Here is a 23,310-nt window from a genome sequence, read left to right as displayed (position 1 = left end):
CCCCAAAATTGCTCCCCCCAGACTGGAATCCATGTGCCATACCTCCCCTCATTCTGCCCCTGTTCTTCATTAGCCCCACCCACCCACCCACCGTTCAGACACCCATGTTCTGCGTCTGTGCCTCCGGCCTCCTATCTCACACGCCAGTCCAGTCCCTGACCTAGCCTGGCCCCCCACTGGCCTCTTACCTACCCGGCTAGTAGGGCACAGACTGAGGGAGCCTCTTTCCCCCCGTCCCTTTCCATCTCAGAAGTACAAAAACAGGGACATGCAGGATGATCCTGAGCCCATAAAACAGGACAGCTGGCAGTGCATTGGGCACTTGGACAGGCAGCTCAAACAAGAAGCCATCCTGGACAGGTGGTAACCCTACTGCCACCTGCAAGCCAGCAGGGGGAATAGAGAGCAGTTCAAAGGAAGCAGGCAGAAAGACTGCCTGGCTGCCTTCATATCCTGCTCCACAGCAACCCCCAGGATCCAGGAACAGTAATTGAAGGTAAAACCCTGCTCAGTCCATGCTTGGTGCATGGGCTGCAGAGAAACGTGAAGAGGGCCCTGCAAGTGTGAGTGCTATGGCCCCCACGTGCCACTGGGCAGGCCCACTAGTGATGAAAAGGGTTTTGAACATGTTATCATGCTGTAGAAGTGCTTAGTATCGTTACCCTGTTCCTTAAAGTCATTGGCCCAGTACAAGGATGTTGGTGTATGTCACTGCCCGGAACTGGGAGACTATCCCACAGCTTTTCTTTACTTTAACTGGAAGAGGAATAAGAAGACAGACAAATGTGGGAGCTCTTCATCCTTTACCTTGAAAATGCTCAAGAAAGCCTCATTCCCCCACACCCTGAGCAGCATGTGGAGAAGAGCACACCATGTGTAATATACTGACAGGGGCATCCACTGTCAAAGTGGCTGACTGTCTATCTTCAATGACTAAATCAAAGCTGGCTACCTGGTGAGGCTGTCAGGGGCACAACAGGAGTGAGTTGAGACCTGGGGACATTATCTGGGACAGCAAGGAGCCAGTATTCCTGCTGTTCCCTATAGCTCTGCTCCTCTCAATAACTCTTCCATCTTTCCTTCCAAAGCTGATCAAGGCTCAAGACAGCTAAAAACCAAAAAGTTTCACCCTTCCCAGAAAATAGAAGGGAAGCTGCTTTCAAACATCTGACAAAGCAACAATCTAAGTTCCCCTACCTTGAGAGCTACTGCAAATTCTTCCAAGTGTGCCTCCTACTTGGAAAGACAGGCTCGGAAAGCCCCACCAGGGCTATTCCCTAAAGCAACTGGGAGACTGGGACTGAAGCAGCTGGGAGCTCCCTACAGCTACAGTTCCCATCTGATTTCCTATAGTTCCCTCCTCCTGGGAGAGGTTGGGATGAGATACAATAGGATGGGAATGCTGCATTCAATTCCTGTTGAAAAAGGCTGGTATCAGAGACTCTTTTCTATTTTAAATGACTGTAGTAAAGTAGAACCTCAGAGTTACAAACACCAGAGTTACAAACTGACCAGTCAACCACACACTTCATTTGGAACCAGAAATATGCAATCAGGCAACAAAGATAGACAGACAAATACAGTACAGTACAGAACTGTGTTAAACATAATTTACTAAAAAAAAGGGAAAGCAGCATTTTTCTTCTGCACAGTAAAGTTTCAAAGCTGTATTAAGTCAATGTTCAGTTGTAAACTTTTGAAAGAACCATAATGTTTTTTTCAGAGTTATGAACAATCTCCATTCCTGAGGTGTTTGTAACTCTGAGGTTTTACTGTAGTTTGTTTTGTGCCAAGCAGTGTGATTAGCACTGAACCAAAACCACACAATCCTCTGGAATTTTTTTCTCTTCCCAATATCAGACTGCGATTGCATCTCAATGTTCAGAGCTCAGAGACCCAGTGATTAAAGGTCACTGCCTGATCCACTGAGCCACCCAGTCCCTCGATCACAGTGTTAACAAATCACCATTTATCTGTGTTACTGCAGCAAGTGTCCAAGGCATACTGGCACCAAAGATCACATCTGTTGGGATAACCTATTGATTTGTGTCATATTCTGCCCAATCTCTATTTTATTCTTGTTCAAACAGGGGTCAGGACAGGTTAAAAATAACTCTTTCAGACTGAGGTGTTGGACTGAGGAATTTAAAACCAGCTTGTTCTTCCCCAGGTGGAGGCTACAGAATCCCTGATACATGCAGCAAGAGAAGTAAGATAAAGTCTTGGCACAAATCAACGGCAGAAGTTGGCAGTTGGTTCACCAGGACTTTGTAAGGACTTTTTGTAGCTGTAACCAAAACTAAATGAGATACACTTGAGAAGATTATTAAAAAGAGTGACTAAATCCCTTTAACAATTTCAGTACTGCCAATTACAAACATTATGTATGTATTATATACCTGCACTTATTTTCAGTACCAGTGAAAAATTGGTGACTTTCAAAAAATTTCACCAAAATCCTTGGGGAATTGTGATGAAATCTGGCACTGCAATGACAATATTTCACACAGTGCTCAAAGGCTACTACAGAGAAGATAGTACAAAAGCTTTATAATTAAAAGCCCCTAACCATTACAAAATATGGCAATGACAAGTTAAGATAATGTATATATAGATGCAAATCCTCTTACAATATTCACATTCTCAAGTCAAAATGCAGATGTGCCAACATTAAAACTATTCATTGTCCTTATACCATACTTATTACACAAACTTTTGAACAACTGTATTATACAGGAATAAAAAGATGAAAAGGATCAGAATTAAGATTGCTATTGGAGTTTGTAATGCTAATACTCACATGTCATTTTTGTCAAAGAATGCTCTAGGGATATTCAAATAATTATCTACATTGATGTATCCTATTTCCATACTTTTTAAAGCTTGGGTTTTTTTTTTTAGTTGTAGCATACTGGGTATATTTTGTCTAACATTTATGTTACTTATTGTAGCAAACGATTTTAATTTAATTTTTTTTTATTAAACAGCTCCTTGTTTTTTTAATAAAGAAATGTACAAGATATCAAGTTCATAAATTAGATTCCTACAACCCATACAAGGTCTACTCTTATTCCTGTAATCTTTGGTTTACGGCACATAAAACCTGAAGTTCACGGCTTTCAGCTTTCCTCTGGCTTCAAGATCCCATTCCTCTCCTCAGATTAGAGTACAGATTACTAGGAAAGTGTCTTGGTCTGTTTCTTTTTTCTTAATACCTCCAGTGTCATATGATAATAGTACCAAAGCTCTGCAGGTTCTAGGAAGTCCTACAAGTGAACTGCTCAGGGAAGAGTCAAGACTTGAGATCTATTCCATTTGCCTATCCCCATAAAAACTTATAGCTGAGCGGCCCTCACTTAGTGTCCACACCATTCTAAGAAATCTGATATCAACTCATGGTACGAGGGAAAGAGATTAAGACAATGTATGTCATCTGGAAGGTCAAGCAGGAATAAAAAATTTGAATGAAGGGGAGGAAGAAAAAATCCTACGTCCCTCTCAATTTATTAACTGGACTCTGCCTGCAGAGAGAGGGGGTACTGAGAGCTCTGCAGTATAATTCTTTGGTTAAATCAGAGAATGTGGGGAATAATCTAAACTCAAGGACCCTGCCCTCTCTCCTCCCATGCTAATCAGAGCCGAAGGAGGAAAGGTAAAGAAATAAAGCCTGTACGGAATAGTCCTTTAGTCTGAGCTCAGTCCCTCATGCAATGACAAAAGAGCTAAATGGCCTTTGTACAATGAAGGTGGTGCGGCACATCTCTAGTGTGAGGACAGTGGCATGCATGACCCTTAATGTGAGCCAAATGATGTGGAATCTGTTGCCTGCCAAGACAGTGGTGTGAAGTACCCCGGATGCAGTAACTGAGATGTGGCGTTCTCTTTTGTACAAGGATGAAGATCTGGCTGCAACATGGACCCTTTCCAGCAACAATGCCTTGATCCTGCATCTGACATTCCAGCCAGCAAACCCCAGACTAAAGACATCTCAAAGGGGGAGGAGGGAATTCAGAAGAGAGACTGAGGGTCTGCTGGTCTTAGAGTACCCACAAGAGAGGTGTCCTGGTTTCAGTACCATGGACAGCATCCCAACCCCCACCCAGCACCAGCTACAGCTATAGTGCTATGATGCAGAGGGGTAGCCGATAAGAGAAGGAAGCAGTGAACAAGTGGTGGAATTTGGCACTAGCCCAGAACATTCCAAAATGGAGAAATGGTCTGAAGTAAAAAGGATGAAATTTAATGAGGACAAATGCAAAGTACTCCACGTAGGAAGGAACAACCAGTTGCACACATATAAAATGGGAAATGCTTGCCTAAGAAGGAGTACTATGAAAAGGGATCTGGAGGTCATAGCAGACCAGAAGCTAAATATGAGTCAATAGTGTAACACTGTTGCAAAAAAAGTGAACATCATTCTGGGATGTATTAGCAGAAGTATTGTAAGCAAGACACAAGAAGTAATTCTTCTGCTCTACTCCACGTTGATTAGGTCTCAACTGGAGCATCGTGTCCAGTTCTGAGTGCCACATTTCAAGAAAGATGTGGACAAATTGGACAGAGTCCAGAGGAGAGCAACAAAAATGATTACAGGTCTAAAAAACATGACCTATGAGGGAAGATTGAAAAAATAGGGTTTGTTTAGTCTGGAAAAGAGAAGACAGAAGACATGACAACAGTTTTCAAGTACATAAAAGGTTGTTACATGGAGGAGGGAGAAAAATTCTTCTTCTTAACCACTGAGGATAGGACAAGAAGCAATGGGCTTAAATTGCAGCAAGCGGGGGTTAGGTTGGACATTAGGAAAAACTTCCTGTCAGGGTGGTTAAGCACTGGAATAAATTGCCTAGGGAGGCTTTGGAATCTCCATCATTGGAGATTTTTAAGAGCAAGTTAGACAAACACCTGTCAGGGATGGTCTAGATAATACATAGTCCTGCCATGAGTGCAGGGGCCTGGACTAGATGACCTGTCGAGGTCCCTTCCAATCCTATGATTTTATGACTCCTGTTGAAGCTAATGATGAAACACAGAGCATGTTTTCCATATGCCTGTCACAAAGCTGACCCACCCATCAGTTAACTAGGCTCAGAGCTGAAGAACATGGCTGGCTGACATAGAAAGATTCCTCTCTGTAAAAGCCAATCAGAAGGGCAATTTAACCATCAACAACAAAAGTCTGTCCCAGTTAAAAATTTCAAAAATAATTCCCTTGCCTCTTTTGAAGGCAATTTACAGGCACTGGGATCAGCACGGTCAAGCAGCACCAAGCCTCATGCTGTTAGGAGTTGAACACCACAAGAGTTAACTAGGGACAGCTGTGGCTTTTTATTTACAGGTTAAAAGAGGCAAAACCCCAGAATAGGAGGGAGCAGCCTGGTGCTGGAGACAGCTGAGACCAAATGAAGCAGGAGCACTCTCTCTCTCACTCTCTCTCCCTCTCGTGCGCGCGGTTCTGAGGGCGATTACTCCAGAGCACCCAGCCATACCAAAATCAATAAACAATTTCAACGCTGCCCAGGGAACTTTGCCACACTTAATAAAAGTCTCCAGGCGCAGTTATGGCTTCATTTCACCTTAACATCTTCTTTAACTGTCCCTTCTTTTCAAGATCAATTAGGGGCATGTGCAAAGAGAATAAAAAACAAAACAAGGTCAAACCAAGCAGCTCAGTTCTCCCACTCCCCCAGCCACATACCTGAGGGAAACATGGAAATACAGGAACGGACAGATGACGCACCAGGATGCCTTTTGCAAACATGCCCATCCCAGCCTCTGGTCCTTGGCATTAGGGAAAAGTCCAGTCTCATTTGGGAAGGCAGGAGTGCCGGTTAAATCAGAGGTGAACCTGCAAAAAAAACTTTACTTTTCATGCAAATTTTGTGATGGTGCAAGATTCCAGACTGAAATTCTGTTCATCCTCAGAACAAATATAGCACATGCACCCAGAGCAAGCTTTCTGACACCACAGCCACCCACAGGTCTCAGCTCTACCCTGGAGTTCAGTCTCCATGGCCTATTCAGATCTTGGCCTTTCAAATGAGACTGCCAACAAGGAGTGTACTGGAATACAAGAAAAGAAACTCCTGGGCTTGGGGCATGGAATCATGTCTCCTGCTATTGTCTAGCCCCAGTAAGGATAACAACCAGTCATTTATTGATAGCAAAGGGACTTACTCATTTAGCTCAAAGGGCTGGGGCTTGTGCTTTGAGTTTTGAAGGTCCCAGGTTCTATTGTCCCTGGCAATGATGTATCTGTGCACTGGAGGCCCTACTTCATTACAAGAGCAGCCACTTGTACTACTCCCAAAAAACCTACATTGAAGAAAATTATATAAGGCCAGAGTGGCAGTCTAGAGAGCAGAGGTCAGGACTGGAGTCTATCCCTGGGGCAGCGGTGATCTAGGGGAGCCACTGAGGCAGGGGCTTAGCCTGCATGTCGTTGGGATTACTTTGTGGCTACACCCTCTGAAGCATCTCTAGTCTTCCTCGGCCAGGAGGACTGATCAGACAAACATGTGGCCTTTAAGAAGTTGTAATAAAATGATGGGGAGGAAGCTGGGGCGACTCCCATTAATATCAATTGTGGGGAAATAGCTACATTTCTCCCCCTCTCCATTGTGCAAATGTAGGTGCTAATATTCCTTTAAATATTGTGGATTCATTTTTAAAAACATTTTAGATTTTCTTTATTGGTACTTTGCAGGATACTTGCATGGAGAGGATATGCTGCCCCTAAGCGGAGCAGATGGCAGCACTATATGGAGACGTAGTCTGTAAGGACGGCAGGTCCCAGAATGCAATGCTCCATCTTGTTTTCAGGTGAGGCCACTCAGCTCAAGATAGGGCATTATAATCTGGGACCTGTAGTTTATATGGACTGGCTCAATTGTTACTGCTAGCCACCACTGCTGCATAAATTAGTAACACCTGGACTGAGTACACTATTGTTTGCAACATTTTAGATCAAAGTAGACTCAACCTAGCTCTAAAGCCCATGAAATGGGAACCACCATTAGGCCCTTAAGGGGGGGAATACCAGCAGGTGCTGCTGTAGAGAGGAAAGAGACGTCTCTTGGGAACCCAAGAAATTTGCGTCCCGAGGGTCAGGATTATTTATACAGCCCTGCATGGATACAAAAATTTGGATCTGTATCTGATCCACAGTAATTAAATTGTATCTAACCCATAATCCACAATCCACCTTTTATACGTATCTGCATCCACACTCACAGCCTTTAGAGCAGTGGTTCTCAACTGGACATGCATGACCCCCAGGGGAGCCTCAGGTCAGTTTCAAGGGATCTGTGGGTCCTAGGGGTGGAAGCCCTGAGCCCTGGCAGTCCCTTTAACAGATTGGAAGCTAGGAGCCCCAAGACCTGGCGGTGCCCATCCCCCTGGCTTTCGCCCTGCCAGGGGTGCCAGAGATCAAGACTTCAACCTTGTGGAGGCCCTGGGCTATGGGCTCCAGCACCCTGGGGGGCTTGGGGTTCTGGGCTTCAGCCCTGCAGGAGGCATCAGGATTCAGGGCTCCAGGCTTCAGCCCTGCTGTGAGTATCAAGGCTTGGGACTTCAGCCCCACAGGGTTGGGTGCCACGGCTTGGGGCTCCAGCCCCATGAGGGGCACTGGGACTCGCAGCCTCAGGCCCTAGAGCAGATCCTCTGAAGCCGCAGCCTCCCAGCATGCCACGGACCCCCAATTGAGAACCACTGCTCTAGAGCCCTCGGCAGATAAAAAAAATTGGATCCATCTCTGATTGGTGAGCTGCAAAGATGGTAAACAATGCAACCACATCCACAGATGCAGATATCTGTTGACATAAAGTAGATATCTGCAGATTTGCAGGGCTCTAGTTATTTACATGGCAGTCCTGAATTAAGCATGGGGCTGTGTGGTGTGCAGCTGTCCAGATGCAGCAACAGGCATTCTGCTTTGCAGTGCCTTCTCTCCAGGGCCCGCTCCAGGCACCAGCATTCCAAGCAAGTGCTTGCGGCGGCAATTTGCAAAGGGCGGCAGTCCGTGTGTTTTTGCCCCCAAGCAGTGCGCCAAATTGCTGCCGTGGACAGAGGGGGCAGTCCATGTGCTATTAGGGCGGCACGCGCGTTTCCGCGGTGGCGGCAGCTTCTATGTTCGGCTGTCCGCAGCAAGAAGCTTCTGTCTTCTGGATGAAGACAGAAGGTGCTGCCTTATTGCCGCCGCCACAGAAACGTGCGTGCCATCCTAACAGCACACAGACTGCCCCCGCCGTCCACGGCGGCAATTCGGCACGCTGCTTGGGGTGGTGAAAACAGTAGAGCCAGCCCTGCTTCTCTCTATCTCCACTCACAGACCATCCCCAAATCATTATGTCTTCTCCTTTCTTCTCACTGCCATGGGGTACCTTTGTACCCTCCCCACCATCTAGGGAGAGTGAGTGACTAGAGGGAAAGGCTTGGTGGAGAGACAGAAGATTTGACACTCTCTAAATGGCCTGGATAGGAGAGAGGTTCCTGAATCTGACTCCAGTAGGGAACACCACACTGATCTACCTCTACCTGATAGTATATCCCATGGAAGCACCATTCAAGTGAGTAACATGCCCGGACATACCCCAGGCTGGACTAATGAAGCATGTTTCATTCAATTTATTTCCTGTGTCTTGTAAGAACAGGATCTACATGCAATGTACTCAGAATGATCCCCTGATGTTTCCGCCCATGGTTCTGGAACCCTTTGATTGTGGCTACTCCTAAATGAGGCCTTTTGCTACTCAAACAGGAATGCAGTAACAGACCTTTGGTATTTCTATTCCCCTCACTTTGGTGCTGAACTGCTGGTGACATAGACAAGATAGCCTACTCAGGGAACTGTATGTTACATGATACTTGTCACTCTGGAAAAGCAATGCATAAAAGTAGGGGTGCATCAAGAGTAATGACTTTAAAAGATTCCTTCTTAGTCTCTTCTCTGCTCCCCACTTCACATCTGCTGAGTTTACTGACACCAACATATTGTTACTCCTGTTGCCTCTGAACAGCTATGGCTGAAGGAGCTGGATTCAATTCTGCCCTGCACACATCTGGAAAAAAAAAAATCAGCAGCCAACTTCCTATTACAGAGCCCTTATTCTCCGGGTTAACATAAAAGACAGAAAGAGCCCAGCTGGATTCTCAAGTACCAGCTACAGTTTTCAGCATTGGCACCAGAAGAAACCATCTGATGTGTAATTTGAGTATATTGTACCCAGTTCTGTCCCAGAGGCTGAGAGAGGATAAATATGGAACCTGCTTCATTGGTTTTACAGGTCACTTTTGGGGGAAAATATCCCCCCATGTGTGTTGCTAGGTGCATTGGAAGCACAAAGGAAGAAGGCTGTGAGACACTAAAGGCCAGTACGATGCCCAACACCCTTTCACTGTTACCAGCAAAACATCTATCTAGCAGAGCCATGGATTATACAAGTGCATCAAAACTGTTATCCAGGTCTTCCCTTGCGGTCCCCAAGCAGGAGTTGAGAAAGAGCACACAGAGAAGATGATTCAGGAGCAGGACAAACTGCTGCTGTCCTATGTCAGCTGCTCATCGTCCTCAGCAGAAAAAGGGCAGGCAGGACTTCACCAGTGTAGTCTGGCTTTTGAGAAGGAAACCCATATAGGCTGAAGCTACAATTAATTCACCATGCACCTAAATCATGCCATATTTTCCTTCCTAACATCTGCATGATCTAGCCTTTTCTCTGCATTCAGATGGTAAACACACTCACCCAGGCCCTCTTCATCTTGCATCGTGATTACTGCAACCTCCTCCACTTCGGGCTTGACTTCTGCATCCTTGCTCCTCTACTGAATAGATCATGTCACATTCCCTCCTCCTGCAATCCCCCCAGTGGTTCCCTTTCCTCCCCCACATCAAACACACGTTTTTAGTCAAGGTCTTTCATAACTTATCTCTCCACTGCTTATCTGCCTCTAATCTCTCCTCTTTATGATCCACCTTCTTCAGTCCACCAACGACAGCCACCAGCATGTACATGTCCACATCTCTCACAAGTGTCTTCACACCTGTTTCCTTGTTGCCTGCCCTCCTCATATCAATTTGCATAGCCAATACCTTGTCCTCCTTCAAATCTCTTCCTAAGACCCACCTCTAGCATGGTGTCTAATGATAGTGGCTAGATGAGTGGCCTGTTAGCAATTTATATACTCTCTTTTGCAGTCATCTCATTACTAAACACAACAAAAATTAAGTGCAGGTTTTGTAATCTATGGAACCATATGTTCCTGTTGCTATCACCCAAGTTTTTCCCACCTCCATCCCTTGTGTTCTCCACCCACATCATGTCTTGTTCCTAAGTAGATTCTAAATTTCTTGGGGCTGGGACAGTCTCTTATTGTATGCCTGCACAGCTCCCAGTACAATGAAATTCCAGTCACGGCTGGGGCCTCTGGGAGTTAGTGTCATACAAATAGAGGTAGGGCCTATGATGAGGCCTTAGCAGCTCAAGGCACCATACTGGCCCATGAATTGTTCTGTAGAATGCAAAGAACATTTTTAAGCCACAGACTCTGAGTACCATTTTTCTTTGGTTTTGTTGAATGGCTTCTACTCACACAGCCCTTGCTGTCTCAGGCATTGAAGGTGAACACTACTGTAGCAACCATCGCCTGGAATCAAAGCAAGTTTCCATGCAAACTCACATTGTGGCAGTTCTAACATGTATCAGATGGACTGAAGCATTTCGGTACAGGTTATACAAACCTGCATCCAGTTATATCCTCATAACTGGGGCCCCGCAGGGAACACTGAAATCACCAATATATTAAAGAACACATCAGAAACTAATAGGGTGTTAAATATTTCCAATTGAGAAGAGCCTGCACGGCTGGGAAGAGAGAGCTCCAGCAGATTATATGCTGTAGAGCAGGCCTTCAGCAAGAGCAATAATTTTCTCACCTGCAATATTTTAGAGACTGATCAAGGCTGGAGAAAATCTAGCTTCGTTATTTAAACATGAAATATTTTAGCTATGCCCTGCACTGGGGAATTGGTCTTCTTTCATGTTTAATCTTGTGGTGGTGGTTTTGGGGCCTGCACTAGCAAGAGGGAGCAGAGCAGAGTCCAAGAAATGCTACTTTATTGTAGAACATGACAACCACTACCAAAATAGGAATAAAACACCCTTCATCTACCTTCTGATTTTTATTCTGGGAAGGGGGGGGGGAAGGGAATAGGGGCCAAATAATGGAAACCCCGAACATAGACTCAGACTTTAAGGCCAGACATTTAGGCCAGATCTTTGCAGAGCACTAGGTAAATATCTCATGGGTAGAGCCTGGGTAAATGAAAACCCAGCAAAGGCAGCTCAAACATATCACATGTACTGCTAAAGAGAACACCTGACTAGAGTGGTTGAGGAGGTGGCACTTGGCATGAGCAAAACCTCATAAGCTAACCACTAACTCTTTGGGGCTAGGGGGAAGCTTCTCCCCATAGCCACGTTGGTGCATATTTATCCATACAGAGAGTTTACAGCTTGCTCAGAACTATCTGGTCTTGTTAGAAACAGGATACCCTCAAAGTCAGTAACAGGCCCAGTTTTCTGCAGTCTATCCATGGTCTTAGGGACTGAAAAAAACATAGCTCATATCATTTTGCAGGGATTTCTTTGTGATCTAGGCACCCCCATATTTACACCCCTACCTACTACTGCAATGATTTCTGTACAAAATATGCCTTGTGACTTCCTCTCTTTCCCATGGGTGCTCGACCCCCCCACTGCTCCTTGCCCCGATCCCACTCCACTCCTTCCATGAGGCCCCGTCCCTGCCCCACCACTTCCCACCCATGCCCCACCCCCATTCCAACCCCTTCACCAAAGTCCCCCCCCTCCCTGCCTGTATTCTGACACCTTCCCCAAATCTCCAGCCACGCCTCTTCCCCGCCTCCTCCCCATAAGCACACCACATTCCCGCTGCTCCCCCATCCTTCCCGGAGAGTCCTAATGCTACCAAACAGCTGTTTGGCAACAGCCAGGCCAGAAACACTGTGAGGTAGGCAGAGGAGCAGGGACGTGGCGCGCTCAGGGGAGGAAGAGGTGGAGGGGGTGAGGGGACCTTGGCTGCCGGTGGGTGTAGAGCACCCACTTATTTTTCCCTGTAGGTGCTCCAGCCCCGGAGCACCAACAGAGTCAGCACCTATGCTGTGAGGTATCATTTGAAAATAACCACCACATTGGTCAATAATATCATTGTAAAATATATGTTACAATTCTGTATGGGAAATTATGGATACTCACTGATATTATGCTTTAAAGTATGTGACTAAAAGGTGTTTAAACCAGACATGTCGGGGGAGTTGATAAATAGGTTTTCTCCTGACAAAAGGAAAGAGGCCAACACCTCAAGCCAGGAGTAGGAAATTCAACAGGCTATTCATCTGAATGGGAAGTTGCAGCAGGAAGAGATCATTTGCATAGTAGCAACCCTCAGCAAGGAAGGAATCACCATGGAGCCATATCCTCCAGACAAATGAGCTTTATCTGGGATTACCCTTCAAAAGAATACATTTCAAATTACAAAGAGAGGGGAGCAAACACCTATGTGATCCTTCGCCGTAAGGAGACTGTGATGGGGCAGCTGCCCCTCACTGGCAGAGAAGGGGTTAAAAGCAGTCCTAGGGATGCTGCAGCAGAGACAGCCAGTTAGAAAGAGGCTGAGAAGAGTAGCCAATCATGGCCCGGCAGGCTCATAAAAGAAGGGTTGTAGGGCAGAGCAGAGTTCAGTAGATGACTGGAGCTTGAGTGGGAGAAGATCAGGCTCCTAACAGGGGGAAGAAACCCCCACACCTCGGACAATTCAGTGCTGCAAGCATGGACTGGGGAGCCAGAGAGAGCTCCTGGAGGGCCACTAGGGCCTACAGGCTGAGACCCTGAGGTAAGGGCAGAAAAGGGTGCTAGTGCCACATTGGAAGTGTCCCTGGGACAATGGACTGCCTTTGCCACTGAGGGAAGGGGCTGGGTGGAGATTGCAGGTCCTCCCAGAAGGGGAGAACACAGAGTGTGGCACAGCTGGAGGGCAGTATGATGAAGAGGACACCACGGTCCTGGGAGTGACGTGGATCCAGGAGCAGAGGTGATGGTGGGTGAGACACCACCAGACTAGGGCGTGGAGCTAATTCCCAAGACAGCCAGTAGGAGGCGCCGCAGTGGTGAGTCCCACCCCATCTCAGAGACAAAGAAACCAAGTGATTTAATCTCTGTGATGGGTCCTGGCCAGTAAAAGGTTGGAAAGAAGATGGGGGGCGGGCCAAAAAAACAACCCACACCTTGAACAAAGGGTATGTCTACACTTGGATTATTTGCGATTTTACATAAACCGGTTTTGTAAAGAATTGTATAAAGTCGAGTCACGCGGACAACTCGCCATTATTCGGCGTGGTGCGTTCATCGTCACTGAGGCTGCGTACGATTTCCGGAGCATGCACGTGGGTAGCTATCCTGTAGCTATCCCATAGCTCCTGCAGTCTCCCCCGCCATTGGAATTCTGGGTTGAGATCCCAATGCAAAAACAGTGTCGTGGGTGATTCTGGGTAAAGTCGTCACTCAATCCTTCCTCCGTTGAAAGCAACGGCAGACAATCATTTCACGCCCTTTTCCCTGGATTGCCCTGGCAGACCGCCAATAGCTGGCACCATGGAGCCCGTTTTGCCTTTTGTCACTGTCACAGTATGTGTACTGGATGCTCGGACAGACGCGTACTGCAGTGCTACACAGCCAGCATTCATTTGCCTTTGCAAGGTAGCAGAGATGGTACCATCCCTATAGCACCGTCTGCCATGCCATTCTAATTGGTGATGAGATGACGGTTATCAGTCGTTCTGTACCATCTACTGCTGTCATGGGTGCTCCTGGCTGCCTCGCTGAGATTGGCCGGAGGGCGCATGGACAAATGGGATGACTCCCGGTCATTCCCTTCTTTATGTTTTGTCTAAAACTAGTCGTCCTGCTAGAATATGCGGGCAAGTGTACTAGAGAACCAGAGAGCACAGCCGCTCCATGTCAGAGCCACAGAGATCCGCAGAAATGAAGGCTGCATGCCATTCTGAAGGGGTGCCCTGCACAACCCCACCGTTGCTTCCCTCCTCCCCCAACCCCTCCTGGGCTACCGTGGCAGTGTCCCCCATTTGTGTGATGAAGTAATAAAATGTAGGAATAGAAACACTGACTTTTTAGTGAGATAAAATGAGGGGAGAAGCCTCCAGCTGCTATGATAGCCCAGGCAGGACATTAAAGGGTGGCGGGGGGAGGAAGCCGAGCCTCCCGCTGCTAGGATAGTCAGGCAGTACAGAATCTTTTCTTTGACGTGAGGGGGGTGATAGAGTTCAGCCTCCAGTTGCTATTGAAGATGGTTACCAGTCATTCTGTACCATCTGCCGGAATGACCGGGTCATTCCCATTTTACCCAGCACCCCCGGCCGACCTCACAAGGCCAGCCAGGAGCACTCACGGGCATGATGACGATGGATAGCAGTCATATTGTACCATCTGCCACGGGAAGGGGGCTGGTGTCAGCGCTGCAGCACCCCGTCTACCAGCAGCATGCAGTAGACATACGGTGATACTGAAAAAGGGGAGAAACGTTTTTTCCCCCCTTTTCTTTCGGGGGGGGGAGGGTGTAATTGACGACATATTATCCCGGGAAAATGTTTGACCTTCAGCCATTGGGGAGCCAGCCAAGAATGCAAATGCTTTTCAGAGACTGAGGGGACTGTGGGATAGCTGGAGTCCTCAGTACCCCTCCTTCCATGAGCGTCCATTCGATTCTTTGGCTTTCCGTTACGCTTGTCACACAGCACTGTGCTGTGACCTCTGTCTATCATAGCCTGGAGATTTTTTCAAATGCTTGGCATTTCGTCTTCTGTAACGGAGCTCTAATAGAACAGATTTTTCTCCCCATATAGCATCAGATCCGATCTCCCGTACCATCTATCCTGGAGCTCTTTTTGATTTGGGACTGCATTGCCACCCGGGTTGATCAGAGCTCCACGCTGGCAACAGGAAATGAAATTCAAAAGTTCACAGGGCTTTTCCCGTCTACCTGGCCAGTGCATCTGAGTTCAGATTCCTTTCCAGAGCAGTCACAATGGTGCACTGTGGGATACCGCCCGGAGGCCATACATCGAATTGCAGCCACACTAAACCCTAATCCGACATAGCAATACTGATTTCAGTGCTACTCCTCTTGTCGGGGAGGAGTACAGAAATTGGTTTAAAGAGCCTTTTATATCAATATAAAGGCCCTCCTTGTGTGGACGGGTGCAGGGTTAAATCAGTTTAATGCTGCTAAATTCGGTTTAAATGCGTAACGTAGACCAGGCCAAAGACTATCTTGCTAGATTGTTTTAGATTTTATATGTGCGTTTTCACTTTTATTTGCTTGTAACTCTTTCTACCTTAATCTCTTTTACTTGGTATCACTTAATCCATGCACTTTTGTTAATAAACTGGTTTTACTTTTACTGTAAATGAATTCAGTGCTGGGTCTGAAGGGAAGGATGTATGACCCCAGTTAAATTAATTAGCTGTGATGTACTGACTCTTTATCAGAGCAGCAAACTTACTATCTTCTATGAATGCACAGTGGTAGGGGCTGTACATTGCAGAGAAACACCTGTGAGGAGCTTGGGGGCTGGAATTCACTGATCATTACCGTCTAGGGAAGGTCTGGGCTAGGACTGCCTTGACGAGTTTGCCAGTGAGGAAAAGAGGCTGGTGTGGCAGGGAGCTGACACCATCTTGTTGCCAGCCAAACTCATCCTAGCTGAGACAGAGAGGTAATAGTGGCTCACAGCATGTTACGTGTAACAAGCCTTGGAGAATGTAAGTGGAAATCAGCCAGTTATGTAGGTACGGCTACATGTAGATGCTTTGATGCCTGAAATAAATTGTAATCATTGGCCAAGCACTTGGGGAACACCCTTAGGACTACAGAAAGGCGGAAGGAAAAGTCTTCACATCAGTAGTGTCTTGTCTACACAGAAGTGAAGCTACTTTCGGTGAGCTGATCTGAAGGAGATGTAAAAAATACATGACAGACCCAAGTCAGTCTTGAGTGGAAAGGTAGAGATAATAGAAGCCGGTGATCAGCAGGTTGAATTTGCACCTCCTGATGCAAATGTTCAACATCGACTCATAACAGGACTAAAGCAGTCTCTCATTTCTGAAATGAGCAAATGCCGGAGTAGAAGCACTTCCCTCTGTATTGCCGTGGCACTTTGATAACTCCCATCTTCAACAGAGAATCCCCTTCTGCAGCAAGAGGGATCCCAAATCCCAACACCCAACAATCTGTTGTAATTCCACTGTATGCCGCAAAGGAATGGGCCAAACTCTCTCTGAAAGGGAAGCAAAGGGGACAAGGTAAGAGGAAATAGACTGGATTTAAGCTACAAAGTGACATGTCACATCTGCTGGGCAGATGAAAATAGATGGGCAGTGGAAGAAGTGTTTTTCTTTACCCTAGTTCCTCTGCTGTTGGCAAGGCTGGGTGTTCTGGAGAAGAAGATAGAGAGAACAAGATGAAGAGTCTGGAACCCAAAGAAAGATGAAGCTGAGCTCCTCCTCCTCTGGCTAGGGTGAGACTGCCCTAGAGGCTTAACAGAGCAATGGATCTGATTTTCTTCAACTTTTCAAGGATCTCATCAGCTTTAGTACTTAACATGATCCTCCTAGCTAATTGGAAGCTCTTCTAATTTTTCTTTTGCTTCAGCTAAGAAAATGGAATTTTTAAGCCTGGAATACCTGCAAAGAGCAATTTCTGATGCTACTGTCCTTGCAGAGGTACTTGAAGCATCATAAAATGCAGAGAAAGCATTAGCTGGCAGTCATGCAGTCCTCTATGGCAAAGTCCTTTGCTGCTTTCTTCCGCTCCTCGGAGATAGTCTAACAGAAGTAGCATCTGATCAAACAATTGGAATTGCTGTTCTTGCACGAAGATGTGATAACTGGTGATATGGTTCCCCAAGATACCTGCAGAACAGAACTTCCTAAGAACTCGATCTTAACTGTATTTTTCTCAAATGGAAAAGATACAGCCAGCTCTTGGGCCTTTTAATTAGCCCAGAACCTACCAAAGATCCAGGAGTAGGATAAATAAAGAAATCTGAAGCTCCCTTCTGCTGAGAGTTACCTAGGTCAGCCTCTAAACCCATCTTGGATGGCTCTAGAGCCAATCCAGGCAATCCCCAGAAGAAAGAGTACAAGGCAGGAAAGTGAACCTTCCTCTCCAATTCTTGTGCAGAAGAGTGGGCACTCTCTGGCAAGCAGACCTGTACCAGTGCTGAGTGACTAATACACCCTCTAAAGAGAGCAATCCTCCTGGAGTCTTTAGAATCAGTGGCACAAGAATGTTGGAGATGCTTTTGGACCTGACCTGGTGGAACCTGTGCCTTTGATATGCCTGGACATCCCCTGGATCTGTGGGGGTTCTGCTTCTCCTGTTGTGGTGCAGGGTTCAGGACACCAGACCCCCTCCAGGACTTTTTCCTCTTGTGTTTAAGAGGAAAAGCAGAACCAACGCCTCCAGAAAAGCAACAGTGTCCTCTTTAGATGGGGCTTCTTTGGTCCTGAGGAAGCCCCCAGTACCAAGAGCATCCCACCATCACCTGTTTCCTGCTTGAGAGCAACATCCAATAAAGGTCTCGGTATCAAAGACAACTTGCTACCAATAGATTCATGCCCTGGAACTTGTTCTCAGGAGTAGGAAAGCCTCTGAAGCCTAGCAGACTTGGCCTTACCAGCAGAAGATGGCCCTGGCACTGAGAGCTTCCAGTTCCCCAGTTTAGAGGACTCTGAAGTCAAAGGGAATTTTACTCCCTTCAAGGTAACAGACCTCTGATCCAAACATGGATCTAAGGATCCGGGCCTTAAAGCCTCAGTCAGAGAAGATCTAGAGCCACCTGTGCCTGTCCTTATAGATCCTTTGGTCATTCTATTGTAGTTCCTTATAAGCTGCATACCTTCAGGAGAGATACAAATGAGAAGAAGATAGGGGGTGGAAGAACAGAGATGTTTCTTGGACAAAGGGGAAGATGGTGTTGCTGAGGCTGGCATCACTGGCAGATTGGACATGTGCAGTGGAGATAAATAATTAAAAGTGTGGGGGAAAAGTGCCCTGTTCTTATCCTAACGTGCTAGCCAACCTTTCAGAAACAAAGGGAGCAAGCTTATTGTGCCTCACTCCATCCAAGATCTCACCCTCTTCTAGCAAATTGAGAACTCCGAGAAAGTTCTCCATATAATGGTTCCCCTGCAAACAAACTTCCACTCACCCTCTTGCAAGAGAAAATCTTCTGCAAAAGGCAGCCACTTTGCCAAGCAACACCACAGTGTAGAGAAAATTCCCACAAGCAGCTTTGTTGCGACTGAAGCAGCAACCTTGACCAGTCACTTCAGAGCCCAGTTACATCCATAATGATACTGTCTCCATCTTTCCCTTCCCCCCAGCATGAAAAATGAGTGGCTGTGTGGAACGAGTCCCCGAGCTGTGATGGGAATCGGTCTCGGTTGGCTGCAAAAAATATATATATCCCGGTATGGCTGTGATGAATCTTTTCATTATTCATCTGCAATAGCCCTGCTGCTGCTGCTTCCTTTCTCTCTCTCTTCCCCCCCCCCTCTTATTTTTTAAATAAATAAAAATGAAAACTGATTAATGACAAATGCTGACCACAATTACTTTTAAACATCCAGGCCTGACTGTGAAAGAAGGGAGAGCATGAAAGGGGTGGACACAGTGAGAGATGAGAAAAACCAAGCAGCAGATGGAGAGAGAGAGAGGCTTACCCCCTCTTGGGCTAGCAGACTGATCACTGGAGCAGGAACATTTTGATGTAGCAGGGCTCAGTTTGTTGCAGCCAGTCAGCTCTGGGCTAGGAGAGAGAGTGCTTATCCAAAACATTTGGGACAATTAGCAGCCCCCACATGTGTGGCTGATTTAAAATGGAGAGGTTCACAGAGATCTCAGTGAATAAGGAGGAACAGCCACAGGGCAAAGGAGGAAATGGCAACATGAACTCAGGAAAGTATAGAGGCTAGCATTCATGTTTATTCTTGGTTGGGGGCTGTCCAGCATTATCTGATAACCTCTCGGACCCCAGAGCAGCTCATAGTGATGAACCTGCTCTCTCAGACTAGGAGAGCAAGGCCCCAGTCCCTTCAGTGTAGCAAAAGCCACACACATTGGAGGCTTGGTGCATATCAGTGAAATCTGTGGATAGTTTGTGACCTATTGGGCCATGGGTTGCATTGGTGAGTCAATGCATCTGGCAGGAGGAGAACCTGGCCTCGTGACACCTGCTCCCTGTCAGTTTCACTAACCAGAGAAATATGACAAGCCGTTTACTCTCACAGCTCTCCAAGATGTGGCATTGATTATTCCCACTTAATGCTTCCCCTGTTAATGAAAGGAAGGGGTGGGAGGGAAGTGGCAGGAGGTGGTATCCAGGCCCCCAAGAGGCAAAATCAACTCACTTCAATGTTACATCTCATCTAAGAATAACTTCTCCCCAGGGCTCCAAGCAGACAAGTCACCACCTGCTTCACATAGGCTCCAGATACGGAGGCCTTGCTCAGCATGTGTCACTCACTTGGTTCCCAAACTGAATCCCGCCTTTGCAGGTCCAGTCAAATCATTTCCTGAACCTGTTTGGATGGCTGAACATCTGCTGTCAGAAAGGGGAGAACTTAGCCAACTCTGACTGCAGCCCAGGCGTTCCCCTGTGGCACCCCAAGGGCAGGAGTCAGAAGTGACATGGATGGCAGCAGTCATCACGGCATCACCCTAACAGCAAGCCTGGACATAATACTGTATACTTTCAGAACGCTGTACTATCATTAACTAATGGATGGACTCTATTCTCTCCCAGCTTGCACACAGGACTCCTTGGTGGGAGGGGAGCGTGTAGAGGCTCCTCATGCAATTATACAGACAGTGCCTCCCTCTTGTTCGTCACAACTGACAACACCACTGGCTAGCAACCCTTTCGCCTCTCCTCCTCCTATCTCTTCTTCCTTCACCAACTCTCTAAGCTGTTCTCACTTCTCCCCATTTCTATCCCCTCACACTCCATCTCTCAAATCATCCTCAGTCACCCCAGCGACCACTCTCCTCTCCTAGCTTCTGCACTCCCCACCTCACTGCCCACTAGATTAACACAAGTGTAACTCCATAGCCTTCAGATTCACAGTGGTGTAAGATAAGAATCAGACCCACAGTGGGTAGCATGGTGGAAAAAAAATTAATCTGACTCCACTCCCATGGGCCTTGTGCCATCATTTTGCACCTGTGCCAAGTGAGTACAAAATGCTACCCAATCAGAAGGGTGATGTCTTACACCTGCTTAGCACAGGTATAAATGATGACACAATGAGACAAGAGAGAATCAGACCCAATGTGCCAGAGAGCACAGCTGAGGGACACTGGACATCTGCTCTACATCCAGATGCTACATGTAAAAGCCTAAATATTTTGATATTTCATCTCTGAATTGAACTGTGTCAGTTCTCATTAGAAATTTTAACGTATCAGAGGGGTAGCCGTGTTAGTCTGGATCTGTAAAAGCAGCAAAGAATCCTGTGGCACCTTATAGACTAACAGACGTTTTAGAGCATCAGCTTTCGTGGGTGAATACATGCATCTGACGAAGTGGGTATTCACCCACGAAAGCTGATGCTCTAAAACGTCTGTTAGTCTATAAGGTGCCACAGAATTCTTTGCTGCTTTTAGAAATTTTAAGTTGCTCTGTAAAATGATCCTTCACACCTGTGTCTGACATGACTTATATAAAATCTCTGGAGACTGTTTACCAGTTCTTAGGATAGGCCCAGTGCTGAGGAGCAGGGAAATAGGATAGTGAATGGGAAGCTAACAAGACATTTAGATGACTTTTCATAACATTTTTCTACTTCTTTTTGATGTGCTTCAGTCATGTATTTTGCTATGGTTTCCTGGTTGCTCTCCAATCCCTCAGACACTGTTCCCAAAATATTCATGCAGATTCTTGTTTTGCCTGTTTGCTAAATTCGGTGCCTGTAGGCAGTCTTTTATTTGTTAAATATCAATTGAGTTTTTCTGAACTGTACAAAAAAACAGATTAAATCACAGTCACTGTTTTACAGCTTGTTCTGCAAAGGAAGAGAGTAAGGGGATGACAACAAGTATTGGCACGGACCAGGAGAATGCATTAATCTGGCATTGCCTCTGGTGTATGGCTTAAAAAAAAATTTTTTTTAAATAGGTATCTCCACTCTCTGAAGCTGTCTTAAACTCACCTACTTCTCCTCTTCTGGTTCAGTAGCAGCCAACCTGTTTAAACAACAGATTCTCTTGGACATTGTGATTTGGGCTGCTCCTCAGCTTTCAATTCTTCAGAAATTCAGGGAAATGTAGTTATTTCCAAGGAGTATGCACATTTTTAGGAAGTCAAAATTTCCTGTAAAGAAATCCCAACATGTAGAAATGCATGCATGCATATATACACAAAAAAAAAAAAATCCCCAACCAACCACAAAACCCTATGTTAAATGAATGTTATAATTGCAAAGACAAGCACTCAGAAGTTAGGAAATACCAGACATACAGTTAAACTGTAAAATTGGCAACCTTAATTCATGCCTCTTGTGCATGTATTGTGATACAAGCTTAAGTAAGATCACATACTATTTTGCCACAAAACTCCTTCCTTATTCAGTCCATGGAATGGACCACGGCTGAGATGAACCAGAGTTGTGTAGTGAAGGAGGCTGTCTGTAGAACCTGTCTCATTTGTTGCACAAGTTAGAAGGTGTGTAGTGAATGAGGCAGGGGACTGCGGGATGAAGAAGGTTGGTCTTATGGTTAAGGCACTTGAATGATCACCTGGAGACTGGATTCTATCTTTGCCCATGCCACAGAGTTCCTATCTGATGCTGGGCGAGTCACTTAAACCAAAATTTTGATAGGTGGCCACTGGATGGTCCTCATTTTCTTGGTACCCAACTTGAGATGCTGGGGTCCGATTTGCAGAAGTGCAGAAGTGCTGAGTGCTCACAGCTGCAACTGAAGGCAAAAGGAGCTGTGCTTTGACTATATAAAGGGTTATAAAAATGCTAAATACTCTGAAAAAAAATCAGGCCATACGTGTCTCAAGTTGGGCCCTCAAAATTAGTAGACATTTAACAATTTTGGCTTTAATCTTTTTGTGCCTCATCTGTAAAATGGAGATAACATTAGCACCTTAACTCACAGGGATTTTGTGATGATAAATTCATTAATGTTTATGAAGCACTCAGATACTCTAATGATGAGTGCCATAGGAAATAAATAATATTTTATTCAGAGTAAGGTTTGGATGATGTGCTGTAAATAAGACATAGGACTGGACACTGATTAATGAGGGCGACAAGAAATATTGAATAGCTGATTGTTCAGTGAGTACCATCTGAATGAAGGTGTCCTATGGAAAAAAATATGATGTGATTAAATTAAAAGCTGTATCATAATGAACACACAAAGGGACTAAATTAAAGCAACATGGGCAACATTAATGTGCCATTTCCCAACTTTCAGTGTTTGGACTTTGTAGCCTTAATACTCTTTTAAAGTGTTTTTTAAAAGGCAACTGAAAAGACAGAAATCCCTTCATGTGGAACCATACTGACCTCTGTGTGGGTCATCTGCAATGCTGGAAACTTTTCAATCTACCATTTGAGTCAATGGTTATCCTTTGTGAGGAACAGCTGCTACAGGGAGATGAGAGGCACACTTTGCCATAGGTTGCTAGATAGCAGAGGAATGTTGGGATTCAAGAATCATAGAAATGTAGAGCTGACAGGGAGTTCTAGTTCTATTCCAGGTTCTGAAGGCAAGTGTTCCAAGCAATTATAGACCCCTCTGCCCCATACCCCCCAGCCTGCCCCATTCCCCCTCTGCTTCCTACTTCTCTGCATTAGAGTCAAGCCATTTTCACACTCTCCTCAGGTCTGGTGTCTGGCACCACAGTGACACTTGCCAGCTAAGAGGAGTAATTGAAGGGAAAGAACTGCTCAGTCCCAGCCACTCTGCTCTACAGCAGTGGTTCTCAACCAGGGCTACATGTATCCCTGCAGGTATGCAGAGGTCTTCTAGATATTTGCTTAGTTTTACAACAGGCTACATAAAAAGCACTAGCGAAGTCAGTACAAACTCAAATTTCATACAATGACATGTTTATACTGCTCTATGTACGATACACGTCACTACAATATTTATATTCCAATTGATTTATTTTATAATTATATGGTAAAAATGAGTCAG

At 45.8% G+C, this 23,310-nt stretch overlaps 1 long non-coding RNA gene across 1 annotated transcript in view; it reads right to left on the bottom strand.

Annotated features, from left to right (window-relative positions):
• The window catches only part of LOC116837534 (uncharacterized), a 47,616-nt gene extending 25,079 nt beyond the window's left edge, over window positions 1-22,537 (bottom strand). The window contains exons 1-3 of the long non-coding RNA XR_004376714.2: window positions 21,895-22,537; window positions 21,309-21,469; window positions 5,699-5,848 (exon numbers count right to left, since the gene is read on the bottom strand). This is a non-coding gene — a long non-coding RNA (uncharacterized LOC116837534). The remainder of the gene's footprint in view (window positions 1-5,698; window positions 5,849-21,308; window positions 21,470-21,894) is intronic.
• Window positions 22,538-23,310: the final 773 nt, after the last annotated feature.

The sequence above is a fragment of the Chelonoidis abingdonii genome, chromosome 4 (assembly GCF_003597395.2).
Source record: "Chelonoidis abingdonii isolate Lonesome George chromosome 4, CheloAbing_2.0, whole genome shotgun sequence".
Classification (NCBI taxonomy): Eukaryota; Metazoa; Chordata; order Testudines; family Testudinidae; genus Chelonoidis; species Chelonoidis abingdonii.
This window is presented reverse-complemented; position numbering and strand designations above follow the sequence as displayed.